Below are 24,154 nucleotides of genomic sequence, written 5' to 3'. Positions count from 1 at the left end.
TTGGTGCCCTGCTGGTGATCCGGTTTTTGTGCCTCTGTGCCCTGCTTGTGGTCCAGTTTTTTGTGCCTCTTTGCCCTGCTTGTGATCCGGTTTTTGTGCCTCTGTGCCCTGTTCCTGCCTCTGTTCCCTGCTTGTGCCTCTGTTTCCTGTTCCTGCCTCTATGCCCTGCTTGTGATCTGGTTTTTGTGCCTCTGTGCCCTGCTTACGATCCGGTTTTTGTGCCTCTCTGCCCCCCTGCCGCCTCGTTGCTTGCTGCCCCCTCGTTGCTTGTGCTTACTGCCCCCTCGTGGCTTGTGCTTGCTCTCCTGCCCCTGCCCCCTCGTTGCTTGTTGTGCCTCTGTGCCCTACTTGTGATCTGGTTTTTGTGCCTCTGTGCCCTGCTTGTGATCCGGTTTTTGTGCCTCTGTGCCCTGCTTGTAATCCGTTTTGCTTGCCTCTGTGCCCTGCTCGTGCCCCTGTTCCCTGCTGGTGCCTCTGTTTCCTGTTCATGCCTCTGTTCCCTGCTTGTGATCCGGTTTTTGTGCCTCTGTGCCCCCCTACCCCCTCGTAGCTTGTGCCTGCTGTCCCCTCATTGCTTGTGCTTGCTCTCCTGCCCCTGCCCCCTTGTTGCTTGTTGTGCCTCTGTGCCCTGCTTGTAATCCGGTTTTTGTGACTCTGTGCCCTGCTTGTGATGTGCCCTGCTTGTGATCTGGTTTTTGTGCCTCTGTGCCCTGCTTGTGATCCGGTTTTTGTGCCTCTGTGCCCCCCTGCACCATCGTTGCTTGTGCTTGCTGCCCCCTCGTTGCTTGTGCTTGCTCTCCTGCCCCCTCGTTGCTTGTTGGGCCTCTGTGCCATGCTTGTGATCCGGGATTTTGTGTCTCTGTGCCCTGCATGTGAACCGGTTTTTGTACCTATGTGCCCAGTTTGTGCCTCTGTTCCCTGCTTGTGTCTCTGTTTCCTGTTCGTGCCTCTGTGCCCTGCTTGTGATCCGGTTTTTGTGCCTTTGTGCCCTGCTTGTGATCTGGTTTTTGTGCCTCTGTGCCCCCCTGCCCCCTTGTTGCTTGTGCTTTCTGCCCCCTCGTTGCTTGTGCTTGCTCTCCTGCCCCTGCCCCCTCGTTGATTTTTGTGCTACTGTGCCCTGCATGTGATCCGGTTTTTGTGCCTCTGTGCCCTGTTCGTGCCTCTGTGCGCTGCTTGTGCCTCTGTTTCCTGTTCGTGCCTCAGTGCCCTCTGGTTTTTGTGCCTCTGTGCCCTGCTTGTGATCCGGTTTTTGTGCCTCTGTGCCCCCCTGCCCCCTCGTTGCTTGTGCTTTCTGCCCCCTCGTTGCTTGTGTTGCTCTCCTGCCCCTGCCCCCTTGTTGCTTGTTGTTCCTATGTGCCCTGCTTGTGATCTGTTTTTTGTGTCTCTGTGCCCTGCTTGTGATCCGGTTTTTGTGCCTCTGTGCCCACCTGCCCCCTTGTTGCTTGTGCATGCTGCCCCCTTGTTGCTTGTGCTTGCTCTCCTGCCCCCTCGTTCCTTGTTGTGCATCTGTGCCCTGCTTGTGATCCGGTTTTTGTGCCTCTGTGCCCTGCTTGTGATCCGTTTTTTGCGCCTCTGTGCTCTCCTTGTGATCCGTTTTTTGTGCCTCTGTACCCTGCTTGTGATCCAGTTTTTGTGCCTCTGTGCCCTGTTCGTGCCTCTGTTCCCTGCTTGTGCCTCTGTTTCCTGTTCGTGCCTCTGTGCCCTGCTTGCGATCACATTTTTGTGCCTCTGTGCCCTGATTGTGATCCGGTTTTTGTGCCTCTGTGCCCTGCTTGTGCCGCTGTTCCCTGCCCTGCTTGTGATCTGGTTTTTGTGCCTCTGTTCTCTGCTTGTCCCTCTGTTCCCTGATTGTGATCCGGTTTTTCGTGCCTCTGTTCCCCAGGGCGTTACTGGGCAGTGAGCTGTGTGTGTGGCTCTGTCTGTGTATGTGGCTCTGTCTGTGTGTGGCTCTGTGTGTGTGTGTGTGGCTCTGTCTGTGTGGCTCTGTCTGTGTGTGTGGCTCTGTGTGTGTCTCTGTCTGTTTGTGTGTGTGGCTCTGTGTGTGTGTGGCTCTGTGTGTGTGGGTGCGTGTGGATCTGTGTGTGAGGTTGTGTGTGCCCTGCTTGTGATCCGGTTTTTGTGCCTCTGTGCCCTGCTTGTGATCCGGTTTTTGTGCCTCTGTGCCCCCCTGCCCCCTCGTTGCTTGTGCTTGCTGCCCCCTCGTTGTTTGTACTTGCTCTCCTGCCCCCTCGTTGCTTGTTGTGCCTCTGTGTCATGCTTGTGATCCGTTTTTATGTGCCTCTGTGCTCTGCTTGCGATCCGGTTTTTGTACCTCTGTGCCCTGTTTGTGCCTCTGTTCCCTGCTTGTGTCTCTGTTTCCTGTTTGTGTCTCTGTGCCCTGCTTGTGATCCGGTTTTTGTGCCTTTGTGCCCTGCTTGTGATCCGGTTTTTGTGCCTCTGTGCCCCCCTGCCCCCTCGTTGCTTGTGCTTGCTCTCCTGCCCCTGCCCCCTCGTTGCTAGTTGTGCCTCTGTGCCCTGCTTGTGATCCGGTTTTTGTGCCTCTGGGCTCTGCTTGTGATCTGTTTTTTGTGCCTCCGCGCCCTATTGCCTCTGTACCCTCTGTTGTGCGTCTGCCCCCTTGTTGTGCTTGCTTTCCATCCCCCCCTCGCTGTGCTTGCTCCCCTCCCCCCTCGTTGCTTGTGCTTTCTCCCCTGCCCCTAACCCCTCGTTGCTTGTTGTGCCTCTGTGCCCTGCTTGTGATCCGGTTTTTGTGCCTCTGTGCCCCCCTGCACCCTCGTTGCGTGTGCTTGCTGCCCCCTCGTTGCTTGTGCTTGCTCTCCTGCCCCCTCGTTGCTTTTTGTGCCTCTGTGCCCTGCTTGTGTTCCGGTTTTTGTGCCTCTGTGCCCTGCATGTGATCTGGTTTTTGTGCCTCTGTGCCCTGTTCGTGCCTCTGTGCCCTGCTTGTGCCTCTGTTTCCTGTTCGTGCCTCAGTGCCTTGCTTGTGATCCGGTTTTTGTGCCTCTCTGCCCTGCTTGTGATCCGGTTTTGTGCCTCTGTGCCCCCCTGCCCCCTCGTTGCTTGTGCTTTCAGCCCCCTCGTTGCTTGTGCTTGCTCTCCTGCCCCTACCCCCTCGTTGCTTGTTGTGCCTTTGTGCCCTGCTTGTGATCTGTTTTTTGTGCCTCTGTGCCCTGCTTGTGATCCGGTTTTTGTGCCTCTGTGCCCCCCTGCCCCCTTGTTGCTTGTGCTTACTGCCTCCTTGTTGCTTGTGCTTGCTCTCCTGCCCCCTTGTTCCTTGTTGTGCCTCTGTGCCCTGCTTGTGATCCGGTGTTTGTGCCTCTGTGCCCTGCTTGTGACCGTTTTTTGTGCCTCTGTGCTCTCCTTGTGATCCGTTTTTTGTGCCTCTGTACCCTGCTTGTGATCCAGTTTTTGTGCCTCTGTGCCCTGTTCGTGCCTCTGTTCCCTGCTTGTGCCTCTGTTTCCTGTTCGTGCCTCTGTGCCCTGCTTGTGAACCGGTTTTTGTGCCTCTGTGCTCTGCTTGTGATCAGGTTTGGGTGTTGTGCCTCTGTGCTCTGCTTGTGCCTCTGTTTCCTGCCCTGCTTGTGATCCGGGTTTTGTGCCTCTGTTCTCTGCTTGTGCCTCTGTTCCCTGCTTGTGATCCGGTTTTTCGTGCCTTTGTTCCCCAGGGCGTTACTGGGCAGAGAGCTGTGTGTGTGGCTCTGTCTGTGTGTGTGGCTCTGTCTGTGTGTGTGGCTCTGTCTGTGCGTGTGGCTCTTTATGTGTGTGGCTCTGTCTGTGTGTGTGGCTCTGTGTGTGTGTGGCTCTGTCTGTGTGTGTGTGGCTCTGTGTGTATGGCTCTGTGTGTGTGGCTCTGTGTGTGTGGGTGTGTGTGGCTCTGTGTTTGTGGGTGCGTGTGGCTCTGTGTGTGTGGGTGCGTGTGGCTCTGTGTGTGGCTCTGTGTATGTGTGTGTGGGTGCAAATGCAATAGGTCTCGCATTTGCGAGAGATTAAGCTATTGGCATTGTAAATAACAATGCCATTTATTTATATGTTTTAAAAACAAAAATATTGTCATGAGCAATGCCAATAGCTCTAACTTTAACAAGGACGAGACCATTGCATTGTAATTGCTTGTTTTTCTTTCCTCCTCCCTTTGTCACTACTTTGCCGCATTTTCGTTCCCTCTGCTTTCCCCCTTAAATTCTGGGTCAAAGTCTAATCATTAAAAATATCAGCCCCAGCAAACGCTCACTCCAGTCCAGGTTTTGCGATCGCCCGGCAGTCCGCCAGCAGCACAGCACAGCCGAGCGAGAAGGCGAGCGGGCGGCAGCACCGGAGCCAAGCGGAGCCGAGCGGGAAAGCAGCTCCTCTGCCCTTTCCTCTGCTTTGTGGCCAGAGGTCTGTTCCTCCCGTTTGTGGTTAGGGGACAGTGGACAGCAGCGGAGACGCGACGAACGCGGAGTCGAGCGGAGTGGGAAAGTAGCTGTTCCTCTGTCCTTCCACCCCTCTGCTCCTTCAACATCACCGCAATCCAACAGCTATCCCCACCTATCTCCGCCATGGCGGGGTGCAGAAACACCTAGCAAAAAGCGTGAGGCAGAAGGCTTAAGTGAGTGGCGAGTGGCGAGTGGTCAGAGCCGCAAGAGGAGCCGGGGGACAAGCCGGGAGAAGCTGGAAGCCGGGAGCTTGAGGAACCATTGCTGAGCCGCTGCTTCTACCGAGCCGCTGCTTCTACCGAGCTGAACCAGGCGGGGGAACCAGGCGGGGGGTAATCTTGAGCCTGTCCGGGGACCCGGGGGACCCGCCCGGGCGCTCCCAGCGGCGGCCATTTACAGCAGCCACAAAAACTGCAAGCACCTGATCGAACACTGGGAGAACCAGCACTGCTACAGTAGCAGTAGGGGAACTAACCATCGGAGAGTCACTGACTAGCGGAGAGCTGCGGGCGGCTGTGAGCGCTGACTTCGGTCGCGCTGAGATAACAACATCACCGCAGCTCCAGCCAGGGGTAACCGCAGATGTATTCTAAAAGCAGCTGGCCGGCGTGATTCCCCATCCAGCGCTCTCCTGAGCCACAGTCTCACAGTCTTACGAGTTGGCGGTTTGGAGACTGGAAACTGACCTCTTCCACCACAGCGGAGAGTAGCTGAGAGCCGGCGGTTGGTAGCGGTCAAAGGCCTGGAGTTTGGAAACTGACCCGGCACAACTGAGTAGAAAGCAGAAGAGAGTCGTCACACCAGCCACGCCAGAATGTCAAAACGCCAGAAAGAACAGCAGCAGCTGCAGCCTAGCCGGGCACCCCGAAACCCCGGGCCCCCACCGTCAGGCCTGCCCAGCCACACCACGAAAGTCAGCAGGAGCGCAGGAGCATTTGCAAGAGCCAAGCAGCACCGCAGTGCAAGCAGCAGACAGCGGCCCCAAGAGTGGTAAGAGGGTCAGCGCAAACGGAGGTGGGGGAGGATCTGGAAATCCTGGAGACAGAACCCCCTTGACGGCAGGATACAGACTTAAATTGATTGTAGGTGCTCTGACCCCCCCCCCCCAACCAAACCTGCCGGGTAGTCCTCATATCCACATACAGTCTGTAATCTACCCGTCCCAGACAAGTACTCACACTAGCCAAGTCCACCCTCGATAAAGATTATCATCATTATTTTCATTTAACACAACCAGACCCCGGAATAGGGCCAAAAGGCTTGTGAGGTCCTGCTTGGGGAAATGAGATTAGGGAAAGTGCGCCAACCAGCGGAAAGTAAAAAATCCCCCAAAAATCGAGGAATACAACTGCGGAAGTGACAATGTCATTGGAAAAGGGTCCGATGCAACCTCAAGGGAGAGGTTGGTATCAGCACCAACTCCCGAGTTAAAGTCAGAAGTCAGACAGAAATCGGGTCTTCTAACGCTCTTTTATCTTAAGGACCCAATGGCAGCAATCTAATCTACGCTCCAACAGCTGAGGCTAGTAAACTACCAAGCCCCATCGCGCCACTTAATGGCCCCTCCCCACTGGCAAACAACCTGCAGAACAAGGTAAGCGAGGACTCGGGGCGTCAATCACCAAAATCGCGCTCGGGTCCTCCTCTCCAAGGCAATCAGACATTAGTAACCGCCCAGGTGCACTGTCCCAATACTCCCGTAGCTCCAAACGAAACAAGGGGAAGTATAGTCGTTAAGAACAACTCAGACAACTGCCCAGCAAAGGACATCAGGCCAAACATGTAAAAAAGTGTGATACTCGCAGAGCCAACTGAAGCCAGTGACCACACAATGGCAATCATGGGCGCACAGGAAGGAACCATAGGGCCCAAAAACCTATCCAACTCATCTGGGCAAGAAAGGGACTCATGGATAAAGTCCCTTTTTTTACCTAACGATTCTCAACTTGAGGAACTTACAGAGAGAATTACAAAGTACATTGATTCGCAAGGGAGAGCACCACGACCAGAACATGGTTTTGACGACCGTCATCTGAGTCCAGGTATGCTGGTCTCAACCCCCCGGGACTGTAAGACACAAAGAAGCCAACAAAGCGCTTGCGTAAATGACAGCATTATCGTGCAGGCAAATAAATTACACCCCATTTATGCTGCACCAATTGCAATTTCATCAGGGAACACGTCGGACCTGGAACCCAAAGATTCCATCCACGCTGCACCAATCACAATTTTATCAGGTAACACGTCGGATCTGGAACCCAAAGATCTAAGTAAAATTCAAAAAGATGAGCCCTCCACTCCATGGACTCAAGCTTTGCTATGCACCATGGAGCAAGCAATAAGGGTGCTGAATTATCAATCCAATAAAATGGAAGTCCAGATTGACCTTATCACATTAGTGGCTGGACACATCACGGACATAAATGCAAAACTGGACTCCCTATCATCGCTCATAACAATACACGGAAAATCAGAGCCTAACACAAACCGGCGTAATCAAAAAGGAAACTGTGGATGTGGTAGTATAATCGAAAAGCTAGCAAGCCTCCCGGACATTTTGAAGGACATTCTAGGGGAGGTTAAACAAGCGAGCAACCACAGCCAGATGGCGGAAACCAAGCCTATCACGGAGAAAGTCCAACTACCCAAGAAAAAGCTTGAGGGCCTCATTAGAACCAAACATGTAATGGATCGTGAACAAGCACCAAAGGAGGGCAACCTAGGCAAAAAAGCCTTAGACATGCACGAAATACAATCTATCCAAAATTCCATTACTAATGATAAGCCAACAAAGCGGCAAAGAAAAAGGGCAAGGAAGGCCTGGCTCAAGTACAAGAAACAACCAAACGCAGATTCGGGCAAAATCTTCCCTATATTTCAATCCAAAATCCACCACCCAAAAAAATCCAACTTTTCAAACGACATATCAAATATATCAAATACACCAAGGGGTGAAGGCCCCAGGATTGGAGCTAACTCAACTTCATCCCCATCCTTAGGCGCCATTAGCCAAAAGGAAATTAGACCGATCCAGCAATCATTAGCTCAAAAAAGCGGGAAAGAGAAAAAAGTAAACCAACACAAATGGACGTTCCAGGAGGGTGGGAGCAAACCAAGCCGCCGTCAGCCCTGGAGAAAATAAGTTTGGACATAAAACGTACTCACAAAGAGGACTCCCACCCTGGTACAAAACACATAATTGAACAATAAATATCTACAACAGTTGAAGGAAAGCTATATGAGGCAATTGGACCAGCAGCAGTACCAGAAACCAAAATTGTGTCAACCCCAATGCGAATTACTGTCTTGGAAAAGGAACGCAAATGTTTGTTAATTCGTACGGAGCAAAGTATGGCCACCACGAATCCAGCCAAAGCAGTATTAACCCACAAAAATGTAAATAGATTTGAGTCTGTACAGAATGAGCAAGAACATAAAAAGAACCAACCTGCGTGCGAAAGCCCCCAACCTCACAATCTGCCATCGTGCAATGCAGGCTCAACTCAAAAGGAGCACAGAGGCAAAGACTGTAAGAAATTCCCTTCAATGGACACAATGGAAACCTTTTAGGGATTTATTGGAAGCCCTCACTCACCAACCTGGTCGGTGACATGCTTCATCATCGGGCCCACCAGGAGAAGCCGAATGCCTCCCTGGTGTGCTACAACGCCAGGTTACTGCGGAGCTGGATTGTGTGACAGTGATGTGAAAAGTGATGTTAAAAATGTCTAAGGCTGTACCAACCCAAAAATGTTTTATTCACTGGTCAGTTTAGACATGGTTAAAAGATGTGTGTGGGAGAACTACCACAGATTATGATGGGAGTTTCCACTTATAGTGGGGTCAACATGTTACTGCCCTATTGAGTGTGTGATTTACATGGGCATTCGTCAGGACCGTGTATCGTGTACCTCGGTGGTATGGGCGCGCTAAGGCCCACCCTAACCAGAGGACGTGAAAGTTAAAAAGTTGCCCTATGTGTAAAAATCAGTGCAAGAAAATAACACAAACCACAAGTTGTGGGAATTACCTCAATACTGAGGAACCTGTGTAGTCTGAGACAAACATACATGTAAGACAAAACATATACATAATGCTCATTGGTTAAGAAAGTTTCTGCTAGGACAGTCTCTGCGATCCAAGTGCTGTATATTGGTCAGAAAATAGACCTTGTGCCATACGTTTATTTTAGTGCCAGAAACGCTGTATAGTTGCCCAAAGGGCATTACAGGCGTGTGGGCATGCACTATGGTGAAAGGAATGCAGGCCACTGGACAGAGCAGCTGTATGTACTACACTCGTGGATAGCGATCAATAGGCCATTAATATACGGCCAGAAGTGCTAACTCCTAAAAGAATACGTGTAACACAAAAGTAAGGTTTGGAGATCTCACTTGTATTCTAAAAGATCCACGCCCCATGGGTCTCGGGAGGGGGTGGAGGCGACTATGGCACACCCTGTAGGTAAAGGAAAGACTAGTAAATTACCCTAGTGACGCTTGATATCGAGAGTCTGTACACAAGTATCCCCCAAGATGATACTTTGAAAGTTCTAGCAACAGCCCTTGACTCCATTATCTGGGAATACCAAACACCCAAGTCCTTCATACTCCAATGCGCGACGATAGCCCTAAAGGAGAACTATTTTGAACATAAGCGCAAACTATACCTGCAAACTACTGCAACTTCGATGGGTAGCACATTTGCTCCTAGCGTAGCAGGTTTGTATGTCTATGACTTTGAGTCTAGACACATTATACCATCTAACAACCCCTTTTCCTCCTCCATAGGACTATGGAGGAGGTATATTGACGACATCTTCCTAATCTGGAAGGGCAATCAAGCATCCTTGGAGAAATTTCTGAACTAGGTAAACACCTTATATAGCTATCTCAAATTCACACACGGTGTGAGAAGGTGGCCTGATATGCAGTGCTCACTATTCTAGTGATCACTATGTATCAGTCCAGCAACCCTTATTGATGATTGGTTGTAAGTCAACCTTATAGACCAGCTATCCTAGTAGCGTGGATACGAGCAGTCTAAGGCTAAAGACTCGAGAGGGCGTGTTAAGCCAGCTGTTTACCACACATATACCCCTTGAACACCAAGTGAAAGGACACCACACAAGTGTTATGAAAATAAACAGTTATTTATTAAAGATCACAACAGCCCTGTACTCTTTATGAGGACAGGGTACTAAGCACAAACCAAAACTCTTACAAAAATACTTAAGTTAGCACAGTATATACAAATGCCCGAGGGGCACGGAAAACCATATACTCTGAAAGTGGAATGCGAAATTACTAGCAGGTAAGTACAGTACTAATAGCTTTTGGAATCGCTAGGACTTGACTAGGGAATCGTTAGATTACTTCTAGGAGGCCTAGGGGACTCAGGTGCAGTGTGTGCACTCTCACGCGAGATGCGGACAAAAGTCTATGGTAGCTAGAAATTGAAAAGTTAGTGTTCTCGGGCGAACCCGACCTGGTAGGGAGAAAACGACAGTGGATCCTGACCCTTAGATAGTGAGGCTATGCTGGGGCACCGAAATGCCGAAGTTACCTAGCCCAGGGGCTGCAGCTGCATAGGTCTGAAAAGACGTCGGGAATCCTTGTAGACGGACCAGGAGCCGGAAGAAAAGATGCTGGCCGGTGACCAGTGAAGAAAGTTCAGTTGGATCCAAGCCTGGATCTCGAAGATAGATGACACCTGAAAGCAGAGGGGACCAAGTTCGAGACTACTAGCCAGTAGTCAGTGGGCACCAGGAGGGCACCGGATGGTAGCCACCTCAACAAGGTGAGTGGGTGACGCTTGAGCTCGAAGATCTCATGGACCAGGAGGCGTTGTCGGCGACCAGGATGGAGGATCGAGCTGTCCCACGAAGATAGAAGCTGTCGGCGTCGCTGGACCCAGGATTGGGCAACAAAGCCTTGGCAAATTCAAGCCCACGCGGTGGACCTAAAATGGCGTCTGGAGTGGACCAGGAGGGTCCGGGGTGCCTCTCTTGAAGAAGGAAGCAAGGGCCAGCCTGGAGCAACCAGACCAGCAGCAGAGATGTCGTCGGGCGTCGTTCAGAAGGCCACAAGCCAGCCGGCTAGTAGCCAAACAACGCGGTGCACAGCAAACAGCAGAAGGGCCCCACGCAGATCGTGGAGATGCAGGGAGGCTGACCTTGGGTGCTGGAGCTGCGCAGGGTCGGGGCTTCTCGGACCCCAAAGCACTCACCAGTGGAGGACACGGTGGGCTTGCAGTAAAGATGTCGTGCAGTCTTGGCGATCGTCGGTCCCTCGAGGTCTCGTCGCACTCACGGTTCTCAGCTTGGCTGTAGAGGTGAGTAGAGGTCAGAGGTGCCAGGGAAGCCGGGTCTCGTCGAGCTGGGTCGTCGGATTCGTGATGAAGGACTTGCAGCAGACCGCAGTGGTTCTTTAGGATGGTGCCCGCTTGATGCAGGGTGACTACTCCTTAGCCACAAGGGAGAATCTTGAGGAAGAAATCTTGATGTCCTTTCGTAGAAAGTCGTGTCTTGATTCCAAAGATGATCTAATTTGAACAGGGGGCCTGCTCCTATCTTTATACTAAAAAAGGGGGCTGACCCGGTGACTAGGTCCTGCCTATGGGTGGGACCAGGAGGGGGGTGGTTACACCCCTCTCCCCTGCCGGACTTCCCCAGGCCAGGGGCTGGTGTGCCCCTGGAACTGGTTCTGACTGGCCTATGCGTAGTGAGCACCGGGGTGCCACTCAGCAGTCACCTTCCTGAAAAGCCCTGCCTACCCAGGATACACAAAACCATGTCTGGGACGGTGCTAGCACCGCCCCGGACAGGAAACCCTTTGTCCAGGCCTCCCTCGCTGGAAGGACTCCCAGCAGCAGGAGGTCAGACTCGTGTCTGTGGTGGCAGCATCCATTTTGTGGAGCTGAGGCTTCAGTTAACTTTAACCGGGGTTCACAGTTACATACATGTCGTGTCCCTCTAGAAGGGTGGAATGCTAACCCCGTCGCCAGAATTGGCGAGGGGTTAGTATTCCAATTCGTATGACACCTTACTCGACATGTTTTGATAAAGCAATACCAAAGTTAGCATTTAACCGCGAGGATTATAATGCACTTAAGAGTATATGGTATGCGTTATCATGGAACAGCTATTGGGACTTGATTCCGCAAGCTGCAGACAGGCTCAGCTCATGCCAGAGCACCATCTCACACGATTCCAAGCACTCTGCCTTCAGGATTGTTAAGGCCTGCCATAGGAGTGACTGATAGGAATCTGTGTGTCCATTTTAGGGTTAGGTATAGGTATACTACACCTACCTCAAAGGGTGATTACACGACTTTGCCCCAGCTGTCATGCAGCCAGTTGTGTCAAATTTAGGAGGCCAGCCAGGGGTGGCATAATACATGCTGCAGCCCCTGGCAGCCCTGGGTACACCTATGCCCTGAGTTACAGGGTCTGATAAGGTGGCCCAGTACCAATTGGTAAATGCACCTAGGGTACATGTGGTAATTTAGAAAGAGAACAGCCAGGCTGTGGGTCTGATTGGCAGGCCCACAGCCAGAGAAAGTCGTAAACCAGTGAAACAAAAGCAAAAAATCTGGGTGATCATAGGATTGCAGACCCTACTCTCCTACACACGGTTTCAGTAAGAAAGAAGTTATCTTTATAGATGTGTTAATCACAGTATGTGGCACATCCTTAACCACAAAAACCCAATACAAACCAACAGCAAAGAACACCCTCTTGGAATTTTCGAGATTCCATCCTAGACCACTAAGGGAGAACCTTCCCTACGGTCAGTATCTCAGAATACGCAGAAACTGCAGCAGCGTCAATGGTTACAAGAGCCAGGCAGCGGATCTAACACAGAAACTGAAATCGAGAGGTTACCCTGCGAAAATATTTGAAAAGGGCAACAAACGGGCCAGAAATCAACCACGTGAGGCCCTTCTAGAGGACACCATCAAGGAACCTACAGAAATACCACTAACGTGTGTCACCACCTACAGCACCCTTTCAAATCAGATGAAAAAATCTGTGGACAAACACTGGAGCATAATCAGGAGCAACAGAAAAGACTGGCAGAAACCCTTCTTCACTTTTTAAAAAAGCTACCAGCCTTAAGGACACCCTTGTCAATACACAACCTAGAATTGACAAACCCAACCACCACAATCCTGGATCTATCACCAGTGCATGGGGACTCTCCCCAATAGTTGGGCACTACCCGTGCTCCAATTGTAGTGTGTGTCACCTGACGACACACACAAAAGAACTCTCCCTGGAACCAGGAAAAACATGGATTCAAAAGAAACATACAAATTGCAACTCAATGAATGTCATATATCTCATCACCTGCACATGCGGAAAAAGATACGTTGGTATGACAACCCGAAAAGTCAAACAACGCATCTGCGAGCATCGAAGTAATATCAGATGCCGTAAAGTGACAACAAAACTGAGCGAGCATTTCCTTCAACAAAACCATACACCCAACGATCTGAATTGGACCATAATAGAACAAATCGACTCAGAAAGAAACACTGCTAGCGTATTGTTTGAGAAAGAACAACGCTGGGTGTACAGACTGGCACACACCTGCATGGTCTAAATGACCAGATCCCTTGGTCCACAGTACTTAAACACTGACCATTCCCTCTTTTAACTAGGCTGTCGCAGTTTTTCCGCCTAGGAAGATATCCGTAAATTACTATCGAGTTGGGCTGTAGTTCTACCTTACTGCCCCTACACGTGCTGTACTTCGTAGTTATACGCAGTGGAGATAGTGACTACCGTATTGCACTCCCCTGCAACTGTTTTCACTCTCCTCAGCTATTGCATGGCCCACCAGACCCATGTCCTTTTTTCCAACCCCCCCTTTTTTGTCTCTTTTTCTTTTCCTTTCTATAATTCATAACCGGCATTAATTAATTATAATTGCTGCCCCATATCCTAACCTGACTGAGTAGATAAGGATATGCTCTGTGAACCCTTTTGGGAATCACGACATTGAGCAATTCCCTCAGTGTACTTCCCATCTTGTGTTCTAAGCCTCGTTCCAGAGAGGCCTTGCGATTGGCCAGCTAACTAGCTTGCTCTCCAAGCCTCTTCCCAATGGCGGCCCGCTGATTGGCTGCCCTGCGTCACGTGATGCCCGGCCCCCACCGGCACTCCACATTAGCGTTCCCCACGCCACAGCCCACATCCACGGGGTCCGGAGCAGGAGAAGCTAGGTGCCGAGCGGGTGCTAGGCATTGCGGGCGTAAGGATCCTTCGCATCACTAAAAGAGAGCTAAGTAACCGATCTGTTTGTTAATATTTTGGCGCGTATAATTTACAAGGCTTTGCTTTACCTACAGGGTGTGCCATAGTCGCCTCCACCCCCTCCCGAGACCTATGGGGCGTGGATCTTTTAGAATACAAGTGAGATCTCCAAACCTTACTTTTGTGTTACACGTATTCTTTTAGGAGTTAGCACTTCTGGCCGTATATTAATGGCCTAATGGTCGCTATCCACGAGTGTTGTACATACAGCCGCTCTGTCCAGTGGCCTGCATTCCTTTCGCCATAGTGCATGCCCACACGCCTGTAATGCCCTTTGGGCAACTATACAGCGTTTCTGCCACTAAAATAAACATATGGCACAACGTCTATTTTCTGACCAATATACAGCACTTGGATCACAGAGACTGTCCTAGCAGAAACTTTCTTAACCAATGAGCATTATGTATATGTTTTGTCTTACATGTATGTTTGTCTCTTTGTTTCAGACTACACAGGTTCCTCAGTATTGAGGTAATTCCCACAACTTGTGGTTTGTGTTATTTTCTTGCACTGATTTTTACACATAGAGCAACTTTTTAACTTTCACGTCCTCTGGTTAGGGTGGGTCTTAGCGTGCCCATACCGCCAAGGTACACGATACACGTTCCTGACGAATGCCAATGTAAATCACACACTCAATAGGGCAGAAACATGTTGACCCCACTATAAGTGGATACTCCCATCATAATCTGTGGTAGTTCTCCCACACATATTTTTTAACCATGTCTAAACTGACCAGTGAATAAAAAATGTTTTGGTTGGTACAGCCTTAGACATTTTTAACATCACTTTTCACATCACTGTCACAAAATCCAGCTCCGCAGTAACCTGGCGTTGTAGCACACCAGGGAGGCATTCGGCTTCTCCTGGTGGGCCCGATGATGAAGCATGTCACCAACCAGGTTGGTGAGTGAGGGCTTCCAATAAATCCCTAAAAGGTTTCCATTGTGTCCATAAAAGGGAATTTCTTACAGTGCCTGTGTGCTCTTACACAGACCTCTTTGCGCATGACACTCTTTCTTTGTTTGATATATTCAACCGGGGGGACTAAGCGTGCCTCCTACCCTACCTCTCTAATTGTTTCCTAATATCAACTCAAAAGGAGCCAAGCAACGTTCAAGAACTATTTGACTTAAAACTAACCTTCATCCCAGAATATCCTACAAGGGGGCCCCAAGACATCTTGAATCGAGGGAACTTATTAAAATTATTCAATGAAACATCGGGCCTAAAAGAAATTACTTCCCAGGACCTGTACTCTGTCGAATTCAAGCAAAATGTAAACAATGAGGCAATCGAAGAAACAGTTACAACTTGGACCTCAAGGGACCTGGTAGAAAGGATTTACCTAGCAAGACAACAATTTGAATCATGGGGTATATCTATAATACGACATAAGCGCCCGAGGTACCCCTACCCCTTACAAATTAATACTCGGGAGCAAAAAAGGGGCAGGGGAGAACAAGTCAACAAGCCTCTTGCCTACGCGGTGCCCGAGCATCCACGCCAGAGCCACTAAGAACAAGTCAGCCACAACAAACAACCGGTCTCCACCATGCACACAAAACGGACTGGTCTTGGGTACCCAATGTCCTGAGTAACAAAGCTACCTAACCCAGCCCCCAATCCTTCAGTAACCTTACGGAATGAGACGCCCCTCCAAATTCTAACGAAGAAATCAATAGTTTCAATCTGTTCATGGAACGTGCACGGATTTCGAGAAATGGCCCACGATCACGAAACCCTAGCATTCTTCCTACGACAAGACATAATCATGACCCAGGAGTCATGGATATTACAACCCTCACCAATTCCAGGTTTTAAGGGACATCATATATATGCAGAAAGCCTTTCAAAGCATGGACACCCCCTGGGCGGACTATCGAAATACATAACCCACAAATACAACTGGTGTTCAAGAGGAGATAGATGTGGGCCTGAAGTGGGCCCAAGTGATCAGAATCATCGAAACCCCGTTGCGGGGGACAAAACTGTGGCAAATGTTATTATTTAACGTCTACATTCTTCCAGATAAAAAAATCTCAAAAAGAAAAGCACGCAACTCTGCTGTCACTTATTAAGGCCATGCAAAGGACCTATCCACTGCACCCGTTGGTTATCTCAGGAGATTTTAACAACGTGCTCATTGACTACAATAAAGCGAAGGTGAAGAAGTCCACTGGCAGTAGTGGAAAAAAGTTAGCATCCAGCCTAATTGAATATTGATTATCAATCCTGAATGGCAACAACAAGGGGGATAGGCCGGCAGCCGCCACATATTTGAGTGGCAGGGCGCACTCAATAATTGACTACTCAATAGTAAGTGACGAGTTACTTCCCAGTATCGAATCCTTTCACATAGAACAGCGGGCAGAAAGCGACCATTTCCCACAACTAATAAGGCTGAACACTGCTCCAAGTACGGCGCCTACAACGACCTCCCTCCTGCTCCACGCTTCAAAATTCAATCTGAGGAAACAAAAATGGTGCTGTGAAGGACTGGGTAAAATTAGGGACTTAGTAAAAACCCATTTGGCAAGTCTTGGAACACAAAAGGAAGAGGAACGAGTATTCAACTGGGAGCAAATGATTCAGGTCCTGCAGGATAAATTCCCAGTAAGGCCAGGGACCCGTAGCAAAGGTAATATTAAGAAGGAGCCTCGGTTTGATACGGAGCTAAGAGCTAAAAAAAGAATGGTAGCAAAGTAGGCTTGAATACTAGCAAGCCAAAAAACATCAGGGTCAGTGGTAAATAAATCCAAACTAAGGGTTGCCAGGAGTATCTACAGGAAGGCACTGAGGGCCGCAAAGTGTAAATATAAAGAAACCACCTGGAACAAACTGTTAATAGCGGGCAAACACCAAAACAGCCGAGACTTCTGGGGTATCATAAATGACTTAAATCAAGGGGTAAAACTCCAACAAGAAGCCGGGGTTGGAGCTGAAACCTGGACTAGACATGTACTAGCTTTTTACAGCTATTCAGATCAAGGCCATGCAAACGGCTCATGGGCAGCTAAAGATAATTCGGAAAATCTAAAAAGAGCAAACAGCAAGGAGCAAGACTACGGGCAGAAGGAGCCAGATGACCTTACCTCCACAAAGGAATTACGTAAAATTATTTTAAGATTAAAGTTAGAGGGTGCAGCAGGCCCAAATGGCCTGCCGAACGCAATCTTTAAACATGATCCAGATCTGTGGTCAGAGACCCTAACGCTCTGTTCAATCAAATATACCGACAGGTAGAGTTACCAGCATCCTGGAACGGTAGTATTATCCATCCTATTTTTAAGCACGGCGATCATCGTAACCCCAAAAATTACAGACTGATATCATTAATAGACGTTGAAGCTAAACTCTACGCCTCCAGCCTTCTACTTGAACTACAAGCATGGATAACAGAAACAAGGATCATGCCATTATTTCAAACAGGATTCAGGCAAGGAATGGGAACAATAAGCAACCTAACTTGTCTGTCTATCCTAAGGGACACTGCGGTAGCGAAAGGCATTCGTTTGTACGCCTGTTTCATAGACATTAAGTCAGCCTTCGACCGGGTGAACAGAGAGCGCCTGTGGAGAAAATTAGAGACCTGGGGAAAGCCACACCAACTCTTAACAGCCATCAAAGCCCTTCATCTTCACACCTGAGCAAGAGTGAAATTAGGTAACGGAGGCAGTACAACCGGGAGCATTCAAACGCATCAAGGCCTAAAACAAGGTTGCGTATTAGCTCCCACCCTCTTCAATCTTTTTCTCTCTGATCTCACAAGCGAGATCGTCTCAGCAGACAGTCACCCTCCTTCTTTGGCAAACAAATCAATACACTTCTTACAATACGCAGACAATATAGTTTTGTTGAGTCAAACACCAATTGGCCTACAAAGAGCCAACAACAAACTAACATCGTATTTAGAACGAGAAAGCCTCGAACTAAACAAAGAAAAAACCAAAGTGGTTCGGCTCGTGGATCCGAAAAAACTAAAGTACAAATAGACGGCCCAAGGGGTAATAGTGAAAGAACAAGAGTATTACAAGTACTTGGGAATAACATTAACAAAAGGTGAAAGCCATAAGGATCACAGAACCGCACTAAAAGCAAAAGCAGAATCCTTAATCTTCGCGCACCGTTCTCTAAAAAACAAAATGGATTGTCCAAATTATAACCACCTACTAAAAGTAATGGCAGCACAAATTATGCCCACCCTAACTTACGGCCTAGTTACGTGGTGTGGCAAAGAGGTTTAACTTTTAAACGCTCTACAGATAAAAATCTACAAAGCGGTTTTCAATCTGCCAAAATCCACCTCAGCCTCTCAAGTTAGGCTTGAATTCGGCCTGCTAAACCAGATGTTCCGGAGCATGAGCGGGTTCGTGAAACTCTGTTGTAAACTTCGAGCAGCAGACCCCGATTCACTTGACTGGCTGAGTTGGGTGGAAATAAAAAACCAGGGGGAACCGATACACCGAACACCTGGGGAAAGTACCTGACACTCTGTGTGGAAAAGTTGGAGCTGAAAGCAGCCTGGAAATCTGGGACAGATAAAGCTAGCCTAAGCAAACAAGCTAATGCGGCAGCAAAAAGGAAATCCTTTTTGGAGGATAAAGATCTATTGGCAAAACGTCGGCACAGCTGGACCATCATGAACTCTTTTAAAACCTTAAAACCACTTGCATATTTAGTAACACACTTCACCGGTCACCTAAAAAATGCATTTCTAGCCTATCGGATGGGGATGGACGTGGCAAAGGACCTGCTACCATCCTGGAAACCGTCTGACCAGACGGAAAAATGTTGCCTCTGTGGGTATAAAATGAAATCACTTGTACACCTGTTTTGCACATGTCCGGCCCTGATAAGTCAGAGACGACTTTTATTGAAACCTATTTTCAACGAGCTAAAAATTTGTTCCTGCAGACATGCAGTTACAAGCCTGCTTGGAGGATCCTCTATGATCCTGGCTTGCCAGGGGTCAAATTTCTGGCTAGAGTAAAGAAAGCCTTAGAATCAATTGAACAGGAGGATCAGCCAATTGGCGGGCCATCAGGGACCCTTTTAATCTAAAGACCTGACATGCACAGGCCCTAACAAAACAGAGACAGAGAGAGACATAACTGCAGTTTTTAAACTTGTACTGTAATTTTATCATGTACATTTTGTAATAATTTTAATTAATTATGCAAATAAAACTTTCTGATTCTGATTCATTAAAAATAGGTACCAGGCCCAAAAATGAGTGGCGTGGGTCTTCTGCCTGCAACCACCGGCTCAAATCAAGCACTGATGCTCTCATTGGAGAAGAGTGTGACTCGGCCGTAGAGCGGTGACGATTAATATACATTGGCGGAGATTTCACGGTGTTTCCAGCTGTGTGGAGCAGCAGTGCCCTCTGCAGGTCATAGAGCAGAAGGAATACGAGTATACAACAGAAAGCTAGTCTGTACCAGGACTTCTTGCCCAGATTGCGATTCCTGAACCAGGCTGAGGTTTTGTGCCCTGCCTGCCGAATGTCAGCCTGTCATCCCCATTCCTGAGAGCACAGTGAGAAGGGCACATACACGTACTGTTGTATTTTCTAAGCGTTGGCAACTTAAGCACCCAGTTGCAAATAGTGCATTCAACATTGGCCTTCACTTGGTTTCTAGGCGCTTTCGATATTGGCAGATGAGGACATTGAGAAGCAGGGAATGCTAGCTGGCCAGAAATTCAGCCACACAATGCAGCAAAGTAGGGAGGCTGGGATCAGAACCCACATCGTTGGGTTCCTCCCACAACAATTTCTCAATAGAAAACACATTCAGAGATCTGGAATATATACCTTCTCGGCCCCGGGCAAATAAAACGTCTTTTGAGCTTAGTCTTTGTTATCTTTGATCCGATCAGAGCAGCAGGCAAACTAGAAATGCACACAGTACATTACCAGGTGATTGAATGTGGGTGTGATTTGAGCACCCCGGTGTCACTGACTGTATAGAGTTGCGCGTAAATGTATAATGACGTGTTCGTTTGTGTACATCCATTTTCACGTGTGTGCGTTTGTGTGCACGTGTGTATGTGCGTGTTAGAGAGACGAGCATGTCCATGAAACAGGCAGGGGTGGGGCAGAGTCAGGCACTTGTTAGGCATTGGCCTGCCGTGAACCCTTCCCTTTTCCCTGCAGGGCTCGTGGCACAGTCCCAGCTCTTTCACAGACAGGCAAATACTGTTTGCTAATTTCACATGATTTCGTGCTTTTTTTTTTTGGTCTCTGAATAATAAGAGGGTGTGGAGTTGTGGGAAGTAAATGTAAACATGTTTGCTTTCAAAGCGCTCTGTTCTCTTCATCTCTTGGCGCGGTTGGCGCAGTCTTCGCTCATACAGGGTCTCTCAAACTACCCGAACCTCCTTCCGTTCCCACCCTGAGGGCCTCGCTCAACACGCCCACGTTAGGGGCCATCGGACGGGCCCTTTTAAACCCAACCTGCCAACCTCAGGGGTTATAGAGCAGGGCTTAAGAAACCCTGCAATGCCATGCAACCACACCCACCCCACGGGCCTCAGGGCAGAGCGTACCAAACGCTGTCCTGAAATGCCTCCACCTGTTCACCACAAAGGGCAGACCCAATAATCCTGCCTTGCTTTGCCGCCCCCCTGGCCACCTCAAGGACATCTGATAGGTCTTGATCAACACCGCCTGCCATGTCAATTCCTGACCAACTGGGCAGGTTTAGCTGAACCCTGTTCCTTCATGCCATCCCGTGACCATCTGAGGGCCTGGGGCATGCCTTAACAAACTGCAATGCCACAGCCTACCCCCACCAAGGCTTTACCACTCTCTGTCCACACGGACGAGCCTTATTTGTCTCCTGCCATCCTCAATGACCACCCAAGGGGACACCGTAGGCCCCAATTTGCTCTGTAACAGCATGCCAACACCTACTCAACCCAGGAGGCAGAAGTCATGGCACTATATATTCTGCATTTCAGCCTTTCAAAATCCGCCCCTACCCACCCTGAGGGCCAGGTACGCCAATATCACAACTTCACTAGGCCGCACCTTACCACCCGCTGTGTCACAGGCAGGCCTCAGTATCCCGGCCTTACTGGGCCTCCCCTTACCCGGGTTTATGTGCAGACCTCCATACCATAGCTTTTCTGTGCCACACCCTGCCCGCCGCTGGGGACTGGACATGCCAACCTCACTATTTTACACCTTACCCACCTCTCGCGCGACGTCATTCATATACCCAGACTTTCGACATTGGTAACCTCACCCATCCCAGAGAGGCCACAAGGCAGTGTTTGAGTGTGCACAAAAATCAGGGGGTGCCCCGGTGAATAAATATGCCACTTTCGGCCCTTTTCAGTCGGCACTGGATTAAACCGTGCTGGGGGAGGCTGGGGGCGCACAGTGTTCTGTGTTTTGTTCTTCTTTAAGGCGCCCCTAGGATACGCGCTCAAACAATGGTTGACAAACAAAGCATTTTGCCAAAAAGCTCGTGCAACCAACTGCCAGAGACTTTATTATTCTGCATTCCTGTATTTCCTGATAGTCCGGGAGTTTGTTCGTCTCTCCTGTGCACGTTGGCGGTTGTGCCAGCGGCGCCCCCTCCCTTCCCCCGGGCAGTGCCCGTTCACAACCGTCAAGGAACCAAACAGAGAGAAATTCAGCATTAACTCGGTCTTCATCTCACAGCTGGCGAGGCAGCTCAGTGGGCCAGTGCACCCAACGCAGAGGGCTCAAGTTCTGATCATTACTCTATTTGCTTCAGAAGTAGATTCAATGGTATGGGAATGCTAACATCTAACTTTAAAAAAGTCATTTTATGTGTGATAATCGCTGTAGGAATAGTCAAATATATACTACGAGTATGTATTTTACATTGAGTCGAAAAATGGCAATTCCTTATGGGCCTCTTGAAGGTGCATGTTTGGAGCACAGGCCTTGGGCTCCTCCCTAGAGGATGCGGGGGGGGGGGGGGGGGGGCTTTTTGTGCATCACACTCTTGAATTGCTTATACCCCATCGGGTGCGTGACACAGGCTCCTGCGGCCAGCCCTTCAGGGGGACCCCCAACCATTCAGCAAGAAGCCTATAAATATTTGTGAGGTATTGAAGACGTTATGAGTTATGCCCAATGCTCCCACACTCTTTATTTAGGTCAAGCCTGCAACAATGTATGAGCTCTTGCTTGCAAGACTACTGTTTACAATAAAGGCTTTGGAGCCCACCCACTGCTAAACATTTGTTGTGTTCAATGTTAACCTTCTTGCTCTCTTCTAACTGGCCAGTGCAGGCCAAGTGTCGCTTCCGTTTCTTTCCGTGGAACATGGACCAATCACAGATTGATTCAACTTAATTAGTGCCGAATCAAAGGAGAGAGTGAGGACTAGATAAGCTAGTCCGAATCCCCAGGATTATATGTCAAAATCAAGAAGGACTAGCTATATTAGGGGGAGGGGGGACTCAATGAAGTACACGTGCCGGCAAACCCATTGGTTTGTTCATGAAGCCCTCAGCCACCAACCTAGTTGGTGGCATGCTTCATCATTGGGCCCAACACAGTGACACCGAGTGTGTCCCGGGTGTGCTTCGACGCCAGTTTACTGCGGAGCTGGTATGTTCGCTGAGTGTGCAGTGTAGTGAGTGAGAAAGTGAAGGTTAAAAAGCTACACAGTGGGTCCTAGTACCGAGGGTAAATGAATAAACTTTAATGTAGAAGGTGGTGGTTGTTAAGCCGTCTTGGTCTGCTTTGATATCTTTCTCCCTACAGGTCGTATGTAACCAAATACTATCACAACCTTCTTTCAGGGCCTCTTTCTCTGCCAGGTGATCCAAGGAAGCTTTTTACAGCAAATGGCCTGTGTGAGGATAATGTACTTTACTTACCTGTACCTCACAATGCTAATAACTCACCATGGCACTTTTTGTGCCTTTTCCTGACACTCCTTTGCCCACACGGTGACACCCCCCACAGCTCACCTTTGTTGGGATAGAAAGGCCCCTTGCATGGGTTTGTGAACCCATACCCCTGCCCTATATTACCCACAAAGTCAGTCTGTACTATTTTTGACCTGTTTTCGGCCTGACAGGCTCATTGATAAATGTGGGCACACTGAGGTTGCTGAAGTTATGGTTTTGGTTTACAACTTAAAAAGGGCTCTATGGTACGGAGAATCACCCAAAGGCACACCTTCCCCAGTGAGCGTGGCTACTGTCAATTGGAGGGATTACCCTGTACCAGGGGTCTCCAACCTTTTCGGCAATTAAAGCTACTTACGTTCAAGGTAAATCACCCTGAGTTACTATTATTTAGTTTAGTGACACATCAAACCTGAACACATTAGTGAGCACCTTATGCAGGATTACCAGCATAGCACCTGTTACCGCATACTTTTTCTGGGAGTCCTGGTATATTTTAAGGGCACCTGTATGCTGTTGGTATAGCTGTTTCCCTTACATGATGAGATTCCAGTGAAAGTAGCTGCGAACAATATACCCTGTCACAACTGTAGTTATAACAAGCATTTGCAATGCAATAGGTCTCACATTTACACAAGTTTAAGCTATTGGCATTTAATGCCTTTTATTTATGTATTAAAAACACAAACAAAAATAAAAGGCATTGTTATTTGCAATGTCAATAACTCAAACTCGAGTAAATGCGAGACCTATTGCATTGCAAATGCTTGTTAGAACAGTGAATAGAAACGCTCCCTTTCGGCCCGCGCGGCAAATTAATGAAATAAACAAGCAGGGCTGCTATAGTGAAAGCGAACGGGGAGAAGAGTTGACCTAACGGCTAGGGCGTCCAAGCTCGATCTGGGGAAATGGGTTTGAGTCTCGGCAATGACGCGGAACATCCTGTGATTCTGGGCCAATCACTTAATCTCCTGTGCCTAACAAAAATGAATGTGTGTCCTCATGTAACACAGTTGGTGCTATGTAAAGCGCTCTGATATCCGATTCAGGTCAAGTTCGTGTTATATAAAACTCTGCAAAATAGAACTGCCCTGCAAATAAAAAAAATTGTGTTTACCGACTTATGAGGGAGACTGTGAAACGCCACCAGTAAAAGATCCAGTCCTCATGGGAGATAACTAATGGAAGCAGGGCGGTAACAAGGATGGACTAACAAGCCTAATTATCAATCAGAAGCCAGCATTTACCAAGCACAATGACACCAGCCAATCAAAAATATGGGCAGCGAGACGGCAAAACTTCCACAGCATACTCGACTACTGCATGCCTCGCAGAGCGAGCAGCGAATGTTGACCTAAACACGAATATAAAAAAATATTTTTTTATGTAGGTTTACCCTAAGTAAACATGCCCCTGCATCAGGAAGGGTTGCCAGGAGTAATGTAAAAAAGACAATGAGCAATGCTTTGTGATTGGTAATACATAACACAAACATCTGCAGTGCCCCTGGTACCAAAGTAAC

At 48.8% G+C, this 24,154-nt stretch overlaps 1 pseudogene; it reads left to right on the top strand.

Moving 5' to 3' along the window:
• Positions 1–7,763: 7,763 nt before the first annotated feature.
• LOC147710650 (uncharacterized) lies at positions 7,764–16,913 on the top strand (annotated as a pseudogene).
• The last annotated feature ends 7,241 nt before the right edge of the window (positions 16,914–24,154 follow it).

The sequence above is a fragment of the Lissotriton vulgaris genome, chromosome 5 (genome assembly GCF_964263255.1).
Source record: "Lissotriton vulgaris chromosome 5, aLisVul1.2, whole genome shotgun sequence".
Taxonomy (NCBI): domain Eukaryota; kingdom Metazoa; phylum Chordata; class Amphibia; order Caudata; family Salamandridae; genus Lissotriton; species Lissotriton vulgaris.
This window is presented reverse-complemented; position numbering and strand designations above follow the sequence as displayed.